At 47.6% G+C, this 18,120-nt stretch overlaps 1 protein-coding gene and 1 long non-coding RNA gene across 2 annotated transcripts in view; one reads left to right on the forward strand and one right to left on the reverse strand.

Annotated features, from left to right (window-relative positions):
• Psn (presenilin) overlaps positions 1-18,120 on the forward strand; it is a 262,797-nt gene that overhangs the window by 39,654 nt on the left and 205,023 nt on the right. The window lies entirely within an intron of this gene.
• On the reverse strand, positions 5,629-18,045 carry LOC136843708 (uncharacterized). The gene is made up of 2 exons (XR_010854653.1): positions 17,841-18,045; positions 5,629-5,870 (listed from the first exon to the last, which is right to left on the reverse strand). It is a non-coding gene; the product is annotated as an uncharacterized lncRNA (long non-coding RNA).

Consider the following 18,120-nt stretch of genomic DNA (forward strand, 5'->3'; position numbering starts at 1 on the left):
GACATGGGAAGATCAGGTCTCTTCACCGAACACCACAGATTGTCCGATGAGCCTCTAGTATTCTTGGTCTTGGCTAAGTAGAACTTGAGAGCCCTGACAGGACACAAGACTCTTTCTGACTCTTGCCCAAGTATTTCCGTCAAACCTTTGATTTCAAAAGATTTGGGCCAAGGGTTTGAAGGATTTTCGTTCTTGGCTAAGAACAAAGGATTTAGGGAGCATACAGCATTAGGACCCCTAAAGCCAATATGTTTGCTAATAGCCTGCACTTCACTAATCCTCTTAGCTGTCGCCAGAGCCGTTAGGAAGACAGCTTTCCTCGTCACGTTCTTGAGGGAAGCCGAAGACAGAGGTTCAAAAGTACTAGACATAAGAAACTTCAGGACAACATCCAGATTCCAAGAAGGTGTCCTGAGTTGAGGAATTTTGACAGTCTCGAAGGATCTCAGTAGATCGTGAAGATCCTTGTTGTCGCACAAGTTCAGGCCTCTGTGCCTAAAAACTGCCGATAACATACTTCTATAGCCCTTAATAGTCGAGACTGCCAGTTTATTCTTATGCCTAAGATAAAAAAGGAAGTCAGCTATTTGTGGTACAGAGGTCGTGGTCGAGGAAACTCCTTTACTCCTGCACCATCTTCTAAAAACAGACCACTTGTACTGGTAGACCGCATTCGAAGAAGGTCTCCTGGCATTGGCGATGGCCTTTGCCACAGATCTCGAAAAGCCTCTTGCTCTGGCCAACTTTGAGATAGTCTGAACGCAGTCAGACTCAGAGCGGAGAGGTTTGGTGGAACCTTTCGAAATGCGGCTGCTTGAGAAGGTCCACCCTCAATGGAAGCGTTCTTGGAAAGTCCACTAGGAAGGACAGGGTCTCTGGGAACCAATCCGCTGCTGGCCAGAAGGGGGCTATTAGAGTCATCCTTGCTCCTTCTGACGTTGCAAACTTCCTTATCACTTCTCCCAGGATCTTGAAGGGAGGGAAAGCGTAAAGGTCGAGGCCTTTCCAGTCCCAGAGGAGGGCGTCTATGGCTAACGCTCCTGGGTCTAGGACAGGAGAGCAATAAAGGGGGAGTCTTGCCGTCCTGGACGTGGCAAAGAGGTCCACTAGAGGACGTCCCCAAATTCTCCACAACTCTAAACATACCTCCTTGTGAAGAGTCCACTCGGTCGGTAGCAGCTGATTTTGCCGACTGAGAAGGTCTGCTCGGATATTCTCCACTCCCGCAATGAACCTCGTGAGAATAGTGACCCTTCGAGCATGAGTCCAGAGCAGGATCTCCCTCGCAAGGATGAACAGGGAACGAGATCGAGTACCCCCCTGTTTTTTGAGGTACGCTAGAGCTGTGGTATTGTCCGAATTGACCTGGACAATTCTGCCTGCAACTTGGGCTTCGAAGAATTGAAGAGCCAGAAAGATAGCACCCAATTCCTTGAGATTTATGTGCCAGGACACCTGTTCCCCTCTCCAGGTGCCTGACACTTCCTCCCCTCCTAGTGTTGCTCCCCATCCTTCCCTGGACGCGTCGGAAAACAACACTAGGTCGGGGCTCTGAAGGCGAAGAGAAACCCCTTCTGCAAGCTTCAAGGGGTCGAACCACCACTTCAGATGATCCTTGACAAAAGGAGATATCGTCAAAATCTCTTCCAGATTCTCCTTTTCCCTCCAGTTCTCCGCCAAGAAAAACTGGAGTGGTCTGAGATGGAGCCTCCCCAGGGAAACAAACTTCTCCAGCGAGGAAATGGTCCCCAGCAAACTCATCCATTCCCTCACCGAGCATGTTTCTTTCCCTAGAAAGGACGAAACTTTGCTTAAGCAAAGCAGTTGCCGTTCTCGGGATGGAAAAGCTCGAAAAGCCACTGAATCCATCTGAATCCCCAGATAGACGATGGACTGCGTCGGGATCAGATGGGACTTTTCTTGGTTCACAAGAAGTCCCAGGGACTTCGTCAAATTCAGTGTGAAAGTCAGGTCCTCCAGACACTTCTCCCGAGAAGAGGCTCGTATGAGCCAATCGTCCAGGTAGAATGACACCGAACACCCGCCAGGTGAAGCCACCTCGCAAATTTTTCATGATCACCGTGAAGATCATGGGAGCGGTGCACAAACCGAAGCAGAGAGCTCTGAACTGGAAGACTCGTCCCCCCAGCACAAATCTCAGGTACTTCCTTGATTGAGGATGAATGGGAACATGGAAGTACGCATCTTGTAAGTCCAGAGAGACCATCCAGTCCCCTGGTCTTAAAGCCCCTAGAACCGACTGGGGCGTTTCCATCTTGAATCTGTCCTTTGAAATAAAGCGATTCAAGACGCTTACATCTAAGACCGGTCTCCACTCTCCCGACTGTTTCGGGACTAAGAAAAGCCTGTTGTAGAACCCGGAGAATCCAACTTCAGAACTTGTTCCACGGCTCTCTTTTCTAACAACTGCTCCAGGAGGTCCAAAAGAATCTGTTGTTTCTCTCGGTGGTAAGAAGGCGACAGATCCCTGGGCGACGTGCAAAGGGGTGGAAACATGAGAAAGGGGATCTTGTAACCTTTCTCTAAGACAGTTAGAGACCATGCGTCCGCCCTTTTGTTCTCCAGGCTCCGCAAAATAAAAAAGCCTGGCTCCTACAGGTGTCTGGAGGTGAAAGAAGTCACTTTTTTCCCCTAGGTTTAGAGGGGGGGGCCTGCTCCTCTGGTGAAACCTCTTCCTCGGAGATCGATCTAGAGGAAGAAGTTCCTCCATCCAAAATAAGGGGGGCTTCTTCTTCCTGACAAAACTGAGACTGATCTAGAGGAAGAAGAAGAAGGGCTTCTTCTTCCTGGAGGACAAAACTGAAGCAGAAGAAGAAGAAGGAGCTGGAGGACGTCTAGAAGAATGAGCCAACAGATCTTGCGTGGCCTTCTCCTTAAGACTAGCGGAAATGTCCCGAATCAAGGACTGGGGGAACAGATGGTTGGACAAGGGGGGCGAACAATAATTCTGCCCTTTTGAAGGAGAGACAGACTTAGCAGTGAAGTCACAAAACAAGGCCCTCTTCTTTAAGAGGCCCGTACCAAAGTGAGACGCCAGTTCTTCAGATCCATCCCTAACTGCCTTGTCCATACAGTTAAGGACACTAGAGAGCTCCCCCAAGGTAATAGAGTCCGAGCTTCGAAGCTTAAGATCTAAGGCTCCCAAGCACCAGTCCAAAAAATTAAACACCTCCATGGTGCGGAAGAGACCTTTGAGATGATGGTCAGTCTCTGACAAGGTCCAAGAAACCTTAGCAGTAGGCAGATGAGACCTTCTGGGAGGCGTCGACAAGACTGGTAAAATCCCCTTGAGAAGAGGAAGGAACTCTAGGGCTGAGATCTTCCCGTCTCATACCACATACCAGCCTTGCCTGAAAGCTTAGACGGAGGCACAGCAAAAGAGGTCTTGCCATGGGACTTCCGTTCCTCCATCCACATGTTGACTTTCTTGAAAGCCCTCTTGGTCGCCAAGAAGAAGTCATCAAAAAAGGAGCTCTCCTAGCTTTGGAAGAAGCTAGCTGAGAAGGAGGAGAGAGAGGAGCGAAGGTTTAAACTTGTCCCCGAACAAGTCTTTAAGCAAGCTGGTCAAAACTTGATAGTCGAAGAAGAGGAAGCAGACGAGAGCTCGACTTCAGCAGGATCCGAATCGGCAGAAACCTCTCCCGCCACAGCGGAGAAGCAAACGAGTCACCCAACACTTTAGGGGAACGAAGGCCTTGAGGTCAATACGAAGAAGGATCTTCTTTTCTCAGAAGAAACAGAATGCTCCGGAACGTCCTGAAGAGCAACCGAAGGAACGTCCTGCGGAGCGTCCTGAGAGCGCGTCCTGAAGAGCGTCGTCTGGCGTCACGCCCAAAAACCGGAAGAGCGCCCTGTCGAAGCGTCCTGAACAGAAGCGTCCTGAAGAGAGCTACGAGCGTCCACGGGAAGAAGCTCGCGAAGCGTCCTGTTGACGAGCGTCACGACGAGGAGCAAGAGAGCTAACAGGGCGACAAGGCGACGACACAGGAGAAGGAGACGACGAAAGCGGAGCAGGAGAAGGAGACTTCCTTGATCTCTTGACAGGCAAAGTCAAGTCCTTGCGACGACGAGGAGCAGAGTCCTTCTCTGCAATAAGAGAAGACAACTGTCGCTGCATCTCCAACAAAATCTTCTTAGAAGGAGAAGAATCATGTCTGGGAGGAGAGACAATCCTATGGGAAGACGATGGGCGAGGGGACGCCTTCTTCTTCCTCACAGGAGCAAGAAAAGTTCTCTCCTTAGAGCGGCTGGGGCGCTCCGAAACATCCTCATCAGACGAAATCCTAGTCCTCTTCTGCGGTGGAAAAGCTTCAAAATAACTAGCCGACGAAGAAGACTGACGAGAAGCGTCCTCTTGAACACAGCTCCTCTTGAGAGGACGAGAGTCCTTACGAGAATTCCACCCCTTGCGCGGGGAGGACGCCTCGGAGGACGAAAAGCAGTCCTTGAGAATGCGCGCCGAAGCACGATCTCTGGCAGCCTGGGAAGCGACAACAGGAACCTGCGAAGGGACGTCAGATCGGTGGGAAGCCCCCGTAACCTTCTTGCGGCTTTCGACATGCCTTCTCCCTGAGTCCTGGGAGTCTGACAGCGGTCCAGGCCTAGAAGCATTATGGGGCCGATCTGACGCCCCCTCCACAACACTGGGGGGAGCACTACACTTCACAGCACTTTGGAGAGATGTCACTTTGTTCTCGAGCGCACGGATAGAACTCATGATCTGCGCCAGGGCCGAACCCTCCACAGACACAATATCAGGGCCCGAAGGCAAAACCACAGGGACAGGTGCAACATCAACTACGTTGGGATTATCAGGAGAGGAAATAACCTGACTCTTGCACACACTCCTGGAGGAAGACCTCCTAACCCTGTCACGCTCCAACTTGCGAACATACGAATCATAAGACTTCCAGCTCGCATCCGATAAAGGTTCACACTCCTTACATCGATCATCTATAAGACAAACATGCCCCCTACACCTCAAACAAACAGAGTGAGGGTCTACCGAAGCTTTCGGTAGCCTCACCTTACAATCACTCATACAACATACACGGAAACTAGCAGAACTAGAACCAGACATAGTTAAAGAGAGGTCATAAGCAAAATCCACAACAGTCCAGAAAAAGCGTGTGCCAATCCACAGTCCAAGAATCAAAACCAAAAGTCAAGAGAATACTTAAGTGGGAATAAGCAAGTTAACGAAATCCAGAGGCGGAGGTACTGTAACAGATGTTAACAGTACCGGCGACAGAGAAAATCTGAATAGAAAATGGGAATGGTTCCCGATTCCCGCCTCCCAGCGGCGGGAATGAGTACTAACCACCTGGCCACACTGCGTGTGCCGCGAGTTTTGAAATTCTGTCGGATTTCGGAGAAATACAGCTATATATATATCTGGCAGGTAAGTGTCATGTTACTTATATGAAAATAGAATTTGCCACAACACTGTATGTGTGTCTATGATGACAGTTTAGGAATTGTCATGTACATATCTATAGGCATGCAACATTCATATAGGTACATGTTTTCATGTTTGGGACTATAAAAGCAGAAAATGTGGTAATCTTAGGGAGATTGGTGGTAACACCAACTCTAGGAAACAGCATAAAAATGGAATCTTACAATATTATTAAAAAAATACAAAACAGTCAATTCAAGGATCTCCAAGTGGGAAATGACACATATGGTAACAACTTATCCTGAATGTAAAGACAGAGAGAAATAACAGCATGGAAATAAATAACTACAGTAATACCACCATTCAAACTCAGTTCAGAAGATGACTTCATGCAGATATAGGATCTTATACTACCATCCAATCTAGAGGCCTGATGGTGAAGAAAATGGGCCTGAAAATATGAAATACATTTGGTTAAAAGTATAACTAGGAGAAAATATGAAATACATTTGGTTAAAAGTATAACTAGTGGAGGAAACCTTGCATCTGTGAGGGAAATGTCTTCAAGCAAGCATGCTATATATGATATTTGCTAAGCCAAAGAGTGACAAATAAATGCTGCAAACATTTTGAATCCATAATTTTTGACATAAAAAATAAATCACTCTCCAGGGAAAAGGTACAGGATCCGTATTCAAATCAAGGGACTAAAATCCTTCAAAAAATAACACAGAGATTCACTGGGACCAACATAAGGTCATCATCACATACAAACTAGTCTTGAATTATCTCCCAATCCCCTCAACAATGTCAAGGCTCTCGAGGCACTCAGAATTAGTGACTACAAGCCTACTCTGGTAAGCTATTATCCTAGCCCATTACATCTGACTAGGCTCTTATTCTTAAAATTTGTCCACTATTAATGTTGTGAAAACTGGCAGATCGGAAAGAGGACTGGTGATATCATGACCATAGTGTACAGTATGTTAGATATGGTGAAGAAATGGATGAATGGTTTCTGTTATTAAAAAGCACTCATATTAGATGCTTATATGGAGCAAAAAGAGAATGAGGGCCAGTCTGTGTCAAGTGGGTTTGAATGACATTTCAAAATGCCTTAATATCCTGAATTGGTCAAGACACCTAAATGATGGTTATATCTATCATGATTATATCTGTCACTTTTGTTTCAAGTACTGTAATGACTGTTGATAGACTGTAGCCTACTACATGAATATGGACCTAATTGCTATACATTAAGATAGCAAATTTTAAAAGTTTTTTGCTTGTGAACTGGAATGGCCATTCAAACATTAACAAGGTAGTCAACTACCGATAGGCAGGGTAAGCTCCACCCACCTGTCGGTCTGCACTCCACTCTGCCTTCCACCCAGGTACCAGAGTAAGGGGTGGCTGAGGTGGGCTAATAATGTAGAGAATTTTAGGTTTGTATGTTAGGAAACATACAAATTACTTTTAAAATTTGCTATTTGTTCCTACACAAATACAACCTTCATACTTTACATAGGAGACTTACCCATTGGTAGGAGGTATCTGGGTACTCTTTGAACCAACTAGTAGGTTCGCTCAACCTGGGGTGTTACCTTCCTGGTCTGTTAAGAGCAGAGGATGAGTCTGCACCTTTAGCACAATGCCCATATGGGATGTAGAAGATGACAGACTTCTGGACCATTAAGTCAAGAGTTTGCACTCCATTACTTAATCAGGCTGTAAGAACCCACACTGAAGACAATAAAACAGGTAAATACAATCAACGAGCGTACTTTATTGCCTGTCCTCCTCTCCCCTTTCTAAAACAGGAGGGGAACTTGCATCCTTTCATTCCCAATCAAAGGACTGGTGCTCAGTCACATAGCTAACCTTCGCCCACATCCATCCAGTTTGTATATGGAAGGTAATATGACTCTCTGTTTGCCTCTAGTATAGAGAGGGGGAGGAGAAGCAGTTACTCTTGTCTCCTGCCAACCAGATGCCTAAACAAGGTGCTACCTTTCCCAAAGGGAGCTGGGATTGTTAACCAACCTGTTGAGCAGCCACCACTGGCCCATGGAAAGCATGTCCAAGGCTAGTGGGCAAAACAATGTGAAGGTGATTATACCCAATCACCTCTCTGCACGTAATACCTGAAGGCCAAAAGGTTCCTGCTGAGTGCAAAGTATAAGGTGGTGCCCCTACTATCATGAGCTCTCATCTGAGTGGTAATTCTCATTCCACACTGGAAGAGACAATGCCTGCTGATCAACTTACAGAACCAGGAGGAAGTGTACAGCACTTGAAAAACTCCTTTCTTAACTCTAATAGTAAAAACTGAAGAGTTGTTGACATCCAAACCTGTGGTATCAAGTTCCTTCAAAGTAGCACTGCAACACAACCAAATTCAGTACAATAGTATCTCGCAAGAGTCCCTACTGAAGTCCTTCAGAAAGGATAACGAGAGAGTTTTGTGACCGACTGTTCTGAATCTCTTTACAAAATTTGGGAGAATCCCGAACAAACAGATTTCCATCCTCACCAGTACCCTACAAAAGAGCCCAGATTACTTGCCTATACCTCACCAATGTCAGGGCTAACCCAGAGTCTCTGGGTTCAGACCTATGTCTGACAACCCTCAACAAAACTTATACAGACTGAGTCATGCATGAAAGAGAAAGAATGTTACAGCTTATCAGGATTACAAGAGATCCTAAAAAAGGGGAGATCTACTCCTAGAATCAAACCATGGTTGAAGGCTGACTATGCCTTTCCAAAAACCCAGAACAGAAAGAAGCTTCTTGGCAAAAGTAGGTGAGCAAAACACTACTCACTGCTGACAAATGGCTCTAACTAGAGATACCTTGTCTCCACACCAATGATTGGATATGATTCTAGTCTTGTAGACAGCTGCTCAACAAATGGAAGCACAGTGAACTCCCCGTATTCGAAGGGGATGCGTACCGCAACCCCTCCATGAATAGCTAAAACCCGCAAATACTTAAAACTCTTAAAAACACTTAGAACTGCCCATTCTGATAGTTTAAACACAAGAAAAACCCTGTAAAAATGCTTTTACCCTGAGTATTTTAATAGTTTCATCACAAAAAGTGCATTTACTCATGAAAATTATATGAAAATATAGTAATTAGTAACTATTTCTCAGTGAAAAATACCGCGAATGGGCTAATTTTCCGCGAATAATGGGTAGATATGTTCCACAGAGAAAACTGCGAATGTGTGAGTCCGCGAATCATGAGAACGCGAATACGGGGGGTTTACTGTACCCAAGTACTCCAATGGCGAGCGAGGATAGAACCCTTTCGTCAGGGAAGAGACTGGACATCCAGACATGAGTAGCTGTATCTGAAGTTAAATAGACCTTGAACCACAGAGCTAGCAGGTCGAGAAATTACTTGGCAGGAACACATGGAAGTCCAAGATTTGCCGGAGGCACAGGAGCAATCAACCTATGTACTAAACGGCAAAATGGCAATAAAGACAAGTTTTGAAGTTGCCCTCCAGGAAAGAAACCTTTCTCCATGCTTAAACCAGAGTAACCATGGAGAAGAAAGAACCCCAGAGCTGCCCATTGTGCCGAACAGTAACCAGGTGTAAACTGAGAACCTGGAAATCTCAGACAACTTCTTCACCATACAGGGTATTAGGGATCAATGTCCCAGTTACCTATCTCCAATAGTAGAGCTGGTGCTGAAAGGATCTAGCTGTAAGCTCTAAAGTGAGACTAACCACTCTGAGCAATGCCCAGATGTGCCTCCAACCACTCATAGATGCATGCGACCATGAAAGCATCCCTGGGGGAAGACTTAGTGGCACTTCCACATACAGTTCCCATTGTCCTGTCATAGTCTCCTGAGAGGAGGCGAGGTTGTGTTCGGAACCTGTCTCTACCAAGAACTAAAGATTGGTGACAACCCCAAGCGAGCTGCCCTGATACAACAGGAAACAAGATTCCTATGAAAAGACTTTTGTTACTGCTGTAAACCAGCAATCCAGGTGCTCACTCTCTGGTTGGGAAAGAGGGTATTATTATTATTATTATTAAAGTAGTTTAACCAGACCACTGAGCTGACTTTCAGCTCTCATAGGGCTGGCCCGAATGATTAGATTAAAATATTAGGTCCAGGCATAAGGCCAAGCGCTAGGACCCAATAGATCATTTGGTACAATGATGAATGAATTAAAATGAAATTAAAAACTGCATATAGGCTCATCCTCTCATACTGAAACACATACATACAATAAATACATTTACTCAGACTTCCTTACATACATACTAAAAAGGTATATTAAAATTTAGAATATAAATTAAGCAACATTTTAATATTTGCCTTTTTTAAAATTCAACAAATGTTAAAAGGGTTTTCGCGCTTTTATTACTTACTTATTTTTATATTTTATTAATTAAATTACAGTTCCTCAAGAACATCAAAATTGGAACGATTGAAAACGTAAGAGATTCTGACAAAATTTCTTTCATTGATCTATTTCCAAAAGTTCTCATTCGTTGTTGGTCATACTTTGGAAAGTCACATAACACATATCTGCCTGGTCCCGCCCCGGGGATCCTTGCGCCGATGAATAGGCGTGAAGTTCTCCGAAAACTCGAGGGTGATCATAACTTAAAGAGGAAGACCCTTGCTGTTTCCGAAGCGTGAAACTCCTGTACCTCTCCCCTTGGAGGGAGACCTTGACAGATCCCACGAAACCCTCCTCGGCTACCTGGTTATACTAAGAGAGAATTGGGGGACTGATACCCAAAGCCATCCAGGCAGTCGAACTCCGAAGATAAGTTCGTCGGAGATCTCTCTGTCTGTCTGTCTCAGAACAACCGATAGGAGAAGAGAACAGGTGAGGAAAAAGAGTATCCCTACCTGTCCTGCCAGAAAGATAGGCAGGAGAGGCAGACCGTGAGCGATAATCAACTGAAGGAGACTACTGCCACACGGGGGAAGAAGAGCGCTTGTGCAGTGGCAAAGCGCTTTCCTGGGAAGAGCAGAAAGTTCACTCGAACATAGCCAAGAACCCAAATCGGAAAAATCTGAGTAGGGCCGAACCAAGCCAATCATGTGAACGCGATCCAGCGGTGGACTGGGAGGCAGGCGGGGCGAGCCGAGCCAAGTCGAGCCAGTCTAGCAAGCCAAGCGAGCCGAGTCAGGCCGAGCCAGTCTCGTAAGTGCAACCAGGGGCAGAGCCAAGCCAAGCCGATTGCGCGAACACAATCGGAACTCATCTGCCGTGAACTATTGCTAGTTTCCCGAACTCCAAACTCCTTCGAGGCCAAGGCCGCTCGAGAAGAAGGTTCAAAGGGGAATTCTGTGTCTGCTATCCTGCATGCTCGAACCCTAAGGTTCAAGACACAAGAATGAAGCCTGGCTGAGCAACCGAAGCAGCTGGCGGTAGTTTCGAGACACCTGGCGTCTCGGCACCCAGACACCTGGGTGTCTCGGCACTTTCTCTCGTCCTGTGCCTCTTGCCAGGAGAATGCTCATGATTCATAGAATTCGAGCTACCCACAAGACTCCCAAAATCGGGAGCAGCTGCTTTCAGTTTCCTATGAAATCGGAAGAGCCAAGCACAGAACCAGTCTTAGAAGCGGACTGCCAAGACTGGCAACGGGGGTGTGGCCTCGAGGCCGCACTCTCGCAGCCCCTGAAACACCAGATCCCACAGGAGAATGCAAATCGGTTCCCGCCCGAGGGTGGGAAGAGCCAACGAGAGAAACTTGTCTCCCGGAAGAGAGTCAGTCCCTTAGAAGTCCCGCAGGACTCCCGAAGGGAATCTCTTCCCCGCTTCTTCTGGTGTTCGAACCGGTAGGATTGAGACACCAAGCTGGGAACCAGACCGAGCACTGGCAAGCACTTGGGGAGCACTTGCGGTGCTGGCAGGAAGAGTTGAGACACTTGGGTGCCTTGGCCCTTTCTCTCGCACTGCTCCTGAACTGGGCCGAGGAAAATCTCTCCAGACGAAATCGGGATTCTTGATATTCCATAGAATCTCGAGCACTCGGAGCAGCTCGCAAACGAGCACCCAAAGCAGCCCCCGTCTTAGAGGCGGAACCTCTAAGACTGGGAACGGGATCGCAAACCGAGGTTTGCGCACCCACAGCTTCCAAAACACAAAACCCAGGGCTATGTGAATCAGTTTCCTAACCCGAAGGTTGGAAAGAACCAACAAGAAACCCACTGCCTCCTCGGAAGGAGGCAGTCCCTAGACGTCCAAGGGCATCAAGGGGAAGAAGCAGCCTTCCTCTCCTTTGGCCGACGGAGGTCTGTCCGATTACCGGGACCCCTTTGGACCTCGGGAGAGGAAGGGAAGACACAGCAGAAGACGAAATCGAAGATAAGATGAAGAAGATGGCGGCTACTTTCACAGGGCGACTTCCTTCACCTCCACTCCGACATCTTCTACAAAAAGTTGAGTATATCTTAGTTTAACCAGACCACTGAGCTGATTAACAGCTCTCCTAGGGCTGGCCCGAAGGATTAGATTTATTTTACGTGACTAAGAACCAACTGGTTACCGCAACGGGACCTACAGCTTATTGTGGGATCCGAACCACATTATGACGAGAAATGAATTTCTATTACCAGAAATAAATTCCTCTAATTCTTCATTAGCCAGGTAGGAAAGTAAAATGCTGGGCAGGATGGTGGACACAAAACATGGTAACCTCCATGGCAGTCAGACAGGAACACAACAGAAGCGCCCCGGGACACCACCACCAGGAGAAGCAGCAGGCATGATCAGGACAGATGATGCAGGAGCTACGGCAGCGGTTCGGAAGGCAGGAGCTACTGCAATGGCTAGGTACGTCACTTCCACAAGGCGACTTCCTTCAACTTTACGCCGACATCTTCTACAGGATGGCGGACATCGTAACCTCCAGGGCAGCTGGCAGGAACACAACGGAAGTGGCCCTGGGCACGACCACTGGGAGAAGCAGCGGGCACGGTCAGGACAGCCGATGCAGGAGCTATGGAAATGGTTCGGAAGGCAGGAGCTATTGCAAAGGACAGAAATGTCACATGAAAAAAAGTTAAGTATACCTTAGTTTAACCAGACCATTGAGCTGGTTAACAGCTCTCCTAGGGCTGGCCTGAAGGATTAGACTTATTTTACGTGGCTAAGAACCAACTGGTTACCTAGCAACGGGACCTACAACTTATTGTGGAATCTGAACCACATTATACCAAGAAATGAATTCCTATCACCAGGAACAAATTCCTCTAATTCTTCATTGGCTGGCCAGACTCGAACTCGGGTCTAGCAGAGTGCTAGCCGACAACTCCACCAACTCATCCAACGAGGAACTGAAATGTCACATAAAAGTCACCAGCTGCGACAGGAACAATCGGGGCGGCTGCAGCAGGAGACCAGGAAGAGCAGCCCAGAGACTGTCATCAAGGTAACAAGAGCATAACACAGGGAACAGCAGGAGCAGGTGGACCACAGATACACCAGAGGCAGTGCAACAGCATACATGAAAACCAGCAATGACAGTGATTGATCCACATCGGCGGGAACAGAGTCAGAACGATTCCAACGTGGAAATATGTCATCTAACCAGGTACTGTGGTCGATCCCGAAACAACACTAAATGAATGTCAGGACTGCTTCATGCGAGATATCCCGAGATATCCAGCCAACTACTGCTATGTCTGCGATGCTCACTGTCAACCTGAAAGAAAAAGCAAAGATAATTAGTAGGGGGAGACTCCTCTCGCTACCAGGGGAACTGCCCTACGCAGCAAGAGGAGGTACTCTAGAAGAGGTCGCCCGACCGCCTCCCCCCCCACCCCGGTGGTCTTCGCCTGACGAGCGAGCGAAGAGGGCAAAGGAGAAAGATCTCTACTAAAGGGGAGAAGGAAGAACCTACGGGAAGAGAATAAGGACGGAGGGGAGGCCACCAAGGGCGCCGTGGAAGCGGAACTTACAGACAACGCCCGCAACCTCCCTTCCGCCCCGTAGTTCTCTAAGCACAGGCGGTGAAGCAACACTCAGCATAAGTAGGAAGGAAGTAGTGATGCCCCTTACACACAGAGGGCGGGAGCCCAAGAAGGGAAGCGAACTCTTACGTCCCAATCAACGTAGGGAGCGAAGATATTACGTCCCAATCTAATATCTCCGAATGTACAGGGGAATGCCTTCAGTATCTACACTGGAAGAGAAGCATTACCACTCGGTTACGCTTCTCAAATTACACCCTTGGCCGTCAAACCCAAGACACAGCGCAGGGAACAACGACTTATGCAAGGTTATCATAAATCGTGGTTTTGTATTAATAAATATCAAACACATGTATATATACACAGAAATACAGAAAGATCCCACCAGGATAATAAGAGCTTAACGACAGTCAGGCAGAGAGAACTGAAAACACGTCTGCAATGCACGACGGCCGAAAGCAAACTGGAATGCTTACATACGGGCAGGCGGGTATTCCCGCCTACCTGGCAGTAGTTACTGCCTAACCACCTTGCTCAAGAGTTTAACGGCCATTTCCAGCCTACGCTGATAGTAATTCCTAATGTAAAAGACCGAGGGTTTGTATATCGTGTTGGAACAATCCTAATGTAAAGGACCGAGAGTTTGTATATCGTGTCGGAACAATCCTAATGTAAAGGACCAACGGTTTGTAAATAGTGTCGGAACACTCCTAATGTAGAGGACCGATGGTTTGTATATCATGTCGGAACAAGTCAAAGAATTCTCTTCTAGCAGGAAGTAGAACCTCAGCAGACCCCTTAGATCTTTCCTGCACCACTTCAGTGTATGACCATTTTGATCCGAGAACGGAGCCAGGAATGTAAGCCTTCATAGTGGAACTCTGGGGAGAGAGCTCTCCAGAGTTAACCCGTCCGATTCGCGCCTATCGGTAAAATCCATGAAGGTTGAGGGGACAGGTGAGGAGGATAGGGCACTCCCATAGGTCCTGCCAGCAGAACCAGCAGGTGGGCAGCGAGCTGTCACCAACCCGCGGTGGTGATGGCAACATGGGTCCAGGAGAGAGCTTACACCTCGGTGAAGCGCTGTATCAAGGAGAGCATAGCGGTTTGTGCAAGCCGAGCCGAGCAATCGACTTGACCGAGCCAGGCTGATAGCACGAGCGCAACCTGGGACTGGCCAGAGTCGAATGTGTGGCTGGCTGGATAGAACTTGCACTGTCCTCTTGATGTGCCCCAGTCTTCGAGGACGAAACCTTGTGAGAAGAACACTGAACAGGGGACCTCCTCTCTGTCTCTCCAGGTATGTCCCAGACTGGGAACCTGGCCGAGCACCGGTGGCAGTGCCAGCAGAAAGAGACGAGACACGTGCAGATCTCGACTCTCTCTCTTGTCCTGTGCCTGAACCAGGATGGCAAGAGGTCTCTCCGGCACCGGTTTGGAATACTCACAAATGAGCACCCAACACAGCACCAGCCTTCGAAGCGGACTTCTTAGGACTGACGACAGGAGGGCAAACCAAGGTCTGCTTGCCCATGGCTCCTGGAACGTTTGACCCTGGTGAGGTGAGTGATCCGGTTCCCACACCCAAGGGCCAGGAAGAACTGACAAGTGATCCCACTGCTTCCCCTGTGGAGGGAGGCAGCCCATTAGAGGTTCCAGGGAAGGACTTCTTAGGTGTGGGTGGGAGAGACAGCCTTCATCTTCTTTGGCTGACGAGCCTCGGAAGATGAAGGGGAGGAGGTAGCAGACGATGGCGACGAAGATGAAGACGATAAAGGTGACGACGGTACCTTATGAGACCTCTTCTTTGCCACCTTCTTCATCTTCTTCAGGATGGCAATCAAATCCCCCATCCAAGAGGGAGCAGCAGACATCACAGGAGCGGCAGGAGCAACCAGGGTAATAGGAGCGGCAGGAGCAGCCTGGGTAGCAGGAACATCTGTAATGGGAGTGGTGACAAAGTTAAGTATACCTTAGTTTAACCAGACCACTGAGCTGATTTACAGCTCTCCTAGGGCTGGCCTGAAGGATCAGATTTATTTTCCTGGCTAAGAACCAACTGGTTACCTAGCAACGGGACCTACAGCTTATTGTGGAATCTGAACCACATTATGATGAGAAATGAATTTCTACCACCAGAAATAAATTCCTCTAATTCTTCATTGGCCAGTTGGAGAGTCGAACGCTGGGCCAACAGCATGCTAGCCAAGAGCTCTACCCATCCCTCCAATGAAGAACACAAACAAATGAGAAGGCTCCATCCAAAGGGCCTTCCACCAAGTCCAAAAAATAGTTTTCACGTCAATACTACAATGGAACTGTAGAGGTCTTAGGGCTCGAAGTAAAGAGCTGAAGTTTTTCCCCATGAGTGGTGACAGCAACAGTCAGGACAGCCAAGGCAGGTGGAACAGCAACAGCAGCATGGACGTCAGAGACCACAGGAGCAGCAAGAGCCAGAACCATCATATGGGGCACAGTGGAGGTTACCATCATAGATGTTATGGCCTGGGATGGCAGAGCCATGGCAAAACCTGGAGGCAGGGGCACCGCATACTGGGACACCGGGATGGCTGTCACTTGGGGTCCAACGTGGATGGAGACTGACCGGCATCTTGGGGAACGCTGTAATGGTCACCATCAATGTTGTAGCCGTAGTGGCAGTGTAGGCCACCACCGCGATTACCAGGTGGGACAGGAGGTCCTGCGGGGTCGGAGAGCCCGAGAGACTAAGGGAGTGCCAAGCTGCCTGCAGATCACTCGCCCGATGACCAAGGAGAGCTTCAACTGCCAAGCTAGAAAAAGGAACAGTTGGGTTAGAGGAGGGAGACTCTTCTTGCTCCAAGGGAAACATTCCTCCCCCCCGCCCCCAGGAGCAAGGAGAGGCCCCCGAAAGGTCGTCCTGATTGTCTGCTCCCCCCATCATTCCACGCTCGACAAAGTGAGCGAGGAAGATGAAGGAGAGTTCTCTAACAAAGGAGAGACAGCCAGAAGAGGAAGCTTGCTGGGAGAGAAACGAGGAAAAAGAATTAGCCACCAAAGGCGTAGTCGGGGGCGTATAACCCTCAGACGATGTCTTGGCAGCCTTCCGCTGATACCGTTTCCTTCTTTCAAACTTCACCCACTGCTCAGCCAACCATGAATAATATTCAGTACAAGCAGAGTCCCTAGAACACAAACGCCCCCTGCATGAGGAACAGAGGGCGTGTGGATCAACATCAACACAGGAGCAGAAGCTACCACATTTCTTACTGCTAACCCCAGAAAACACACGCTAGGGGTAGGCAGCCTTGAGCACAGGCTTGTCTGATTCGTGGGTTTGCATATTTTATAAAACATGGTAGATCTAAGCAGTGGCTCCGTGGCAGCGATTTCCTTCTAACTTGACTTTTCTACAGTTTTTTGGTTGCTAATTATGGATTTACCTTCAATTTTTGTCGCACGAATGTAATTAACCTGTAATTAACCCCTGAAGTCCACCCAAAAAGGGGTTTCCATATGCGATCTTCACAAGACAGAGCACAGGTACGTCTGTTTGGAATGGTTCATATCCCGTCCGGCAAGTGCAATAACTTGTTAACGTATGGGTACTCACCCCCGGGCCAGTACTAAACATGGCGGAGGGACATTACATTTGGCCGACAACAAACAAATGCACCGCCAGTATCAGAAGCCCTAAAAGTGTAGAGAAAACCAGTTTCCAGGGTAAAAACAGGCGCGGAGCTAATACTTAGAATTACCTGACACACAAACACATATAATCAAACACAACAAAGAAGGAAAGATCCCACCGGGAAAAGGGGAGTTTGCAGAACGACGGGATTAGGCTCTAGCACTACCTCTGGTAAAATTACAGGTTAACTCTGCACAGCCTATACCTTGGAAATTTTGTTCTCACACGATATACAAACCACTGGCCCTTTACATTAGGAATTGCTTGGCCTACAGCGCAGCTGGAAACGACCATTGCATTTTCAAACAAGGTGGTTAGGCAGTTAACTGCCATCCGTTAGGTGGGGGTCGCGCCTGCCTGGACGTAAAAATTCCAATTTGCGGTTTTGCTTTGGCTAAGGCCTACTCTAGGTTAGTCCTAAATTGGGGCCATTAGTCTACACTAAGCTTCGGGTCTTCCTCAAATTGCAAAGGGGTCTTTTCGTGTAAGGCCATACATACAAGAGCAAGGGTTAGGCTACCTTACCTAAACTATGGCTAATTTAGAGTTTTAGACTACGATCTGCCCGTCACCAATCCAGTCACCCTGGGATAGGCTCACCTTTGGTCGAACTTACATATGAAATGTTAGGTAAATCACCGTCTTAACAATCCATTCAAGTTACTAGCGACACATTTAACCATTACCACGAGATAATTATATGTTTGTCTGTTATCAAAGGAAACTTAAAAATTCACCAAAAATATTTTCAAATCGAGGTATGACCAGGTTGAAACAAATGCCTGCTTACACAATGACAGTTGTTGGATGGAGCTGAGGTAATTTTTTTGCTGAAATGTTATTGTTCACTGTTAAAAATTTTATGTTTTTTGAAGTTGAGAGTTACGGGAACCTTTCACGTACACACAAATGAGAGCAAATAGCGAAGACATTATCGAGGTGCGATATTAAATAAAGATATAATGAATCTGGATGCATACATTAAGCCGAATATCCCTGCGCCTTCTGGCAGCCTGATATGTATTTAATAAGCAATGAGAAAGCATTTATCAGAAAATATAAACGTCAAA

This window comes from Macrobrachium rosenbergii, chromosome 12, assembly GCF_040412425.1.
Source record: "Macrobrachium rosenbergii isolate ZJJX-2024 chromosome 12, ASM4041242v1, whole genome shotgun sequence".
NCBI classification, from domain to species: Eukaryota; Metazoa; Arthropoda; class Malacostraca; order Decapoda; family Palaemonidae; genus Macrobrachium; species Macrobrachium rosenbergii.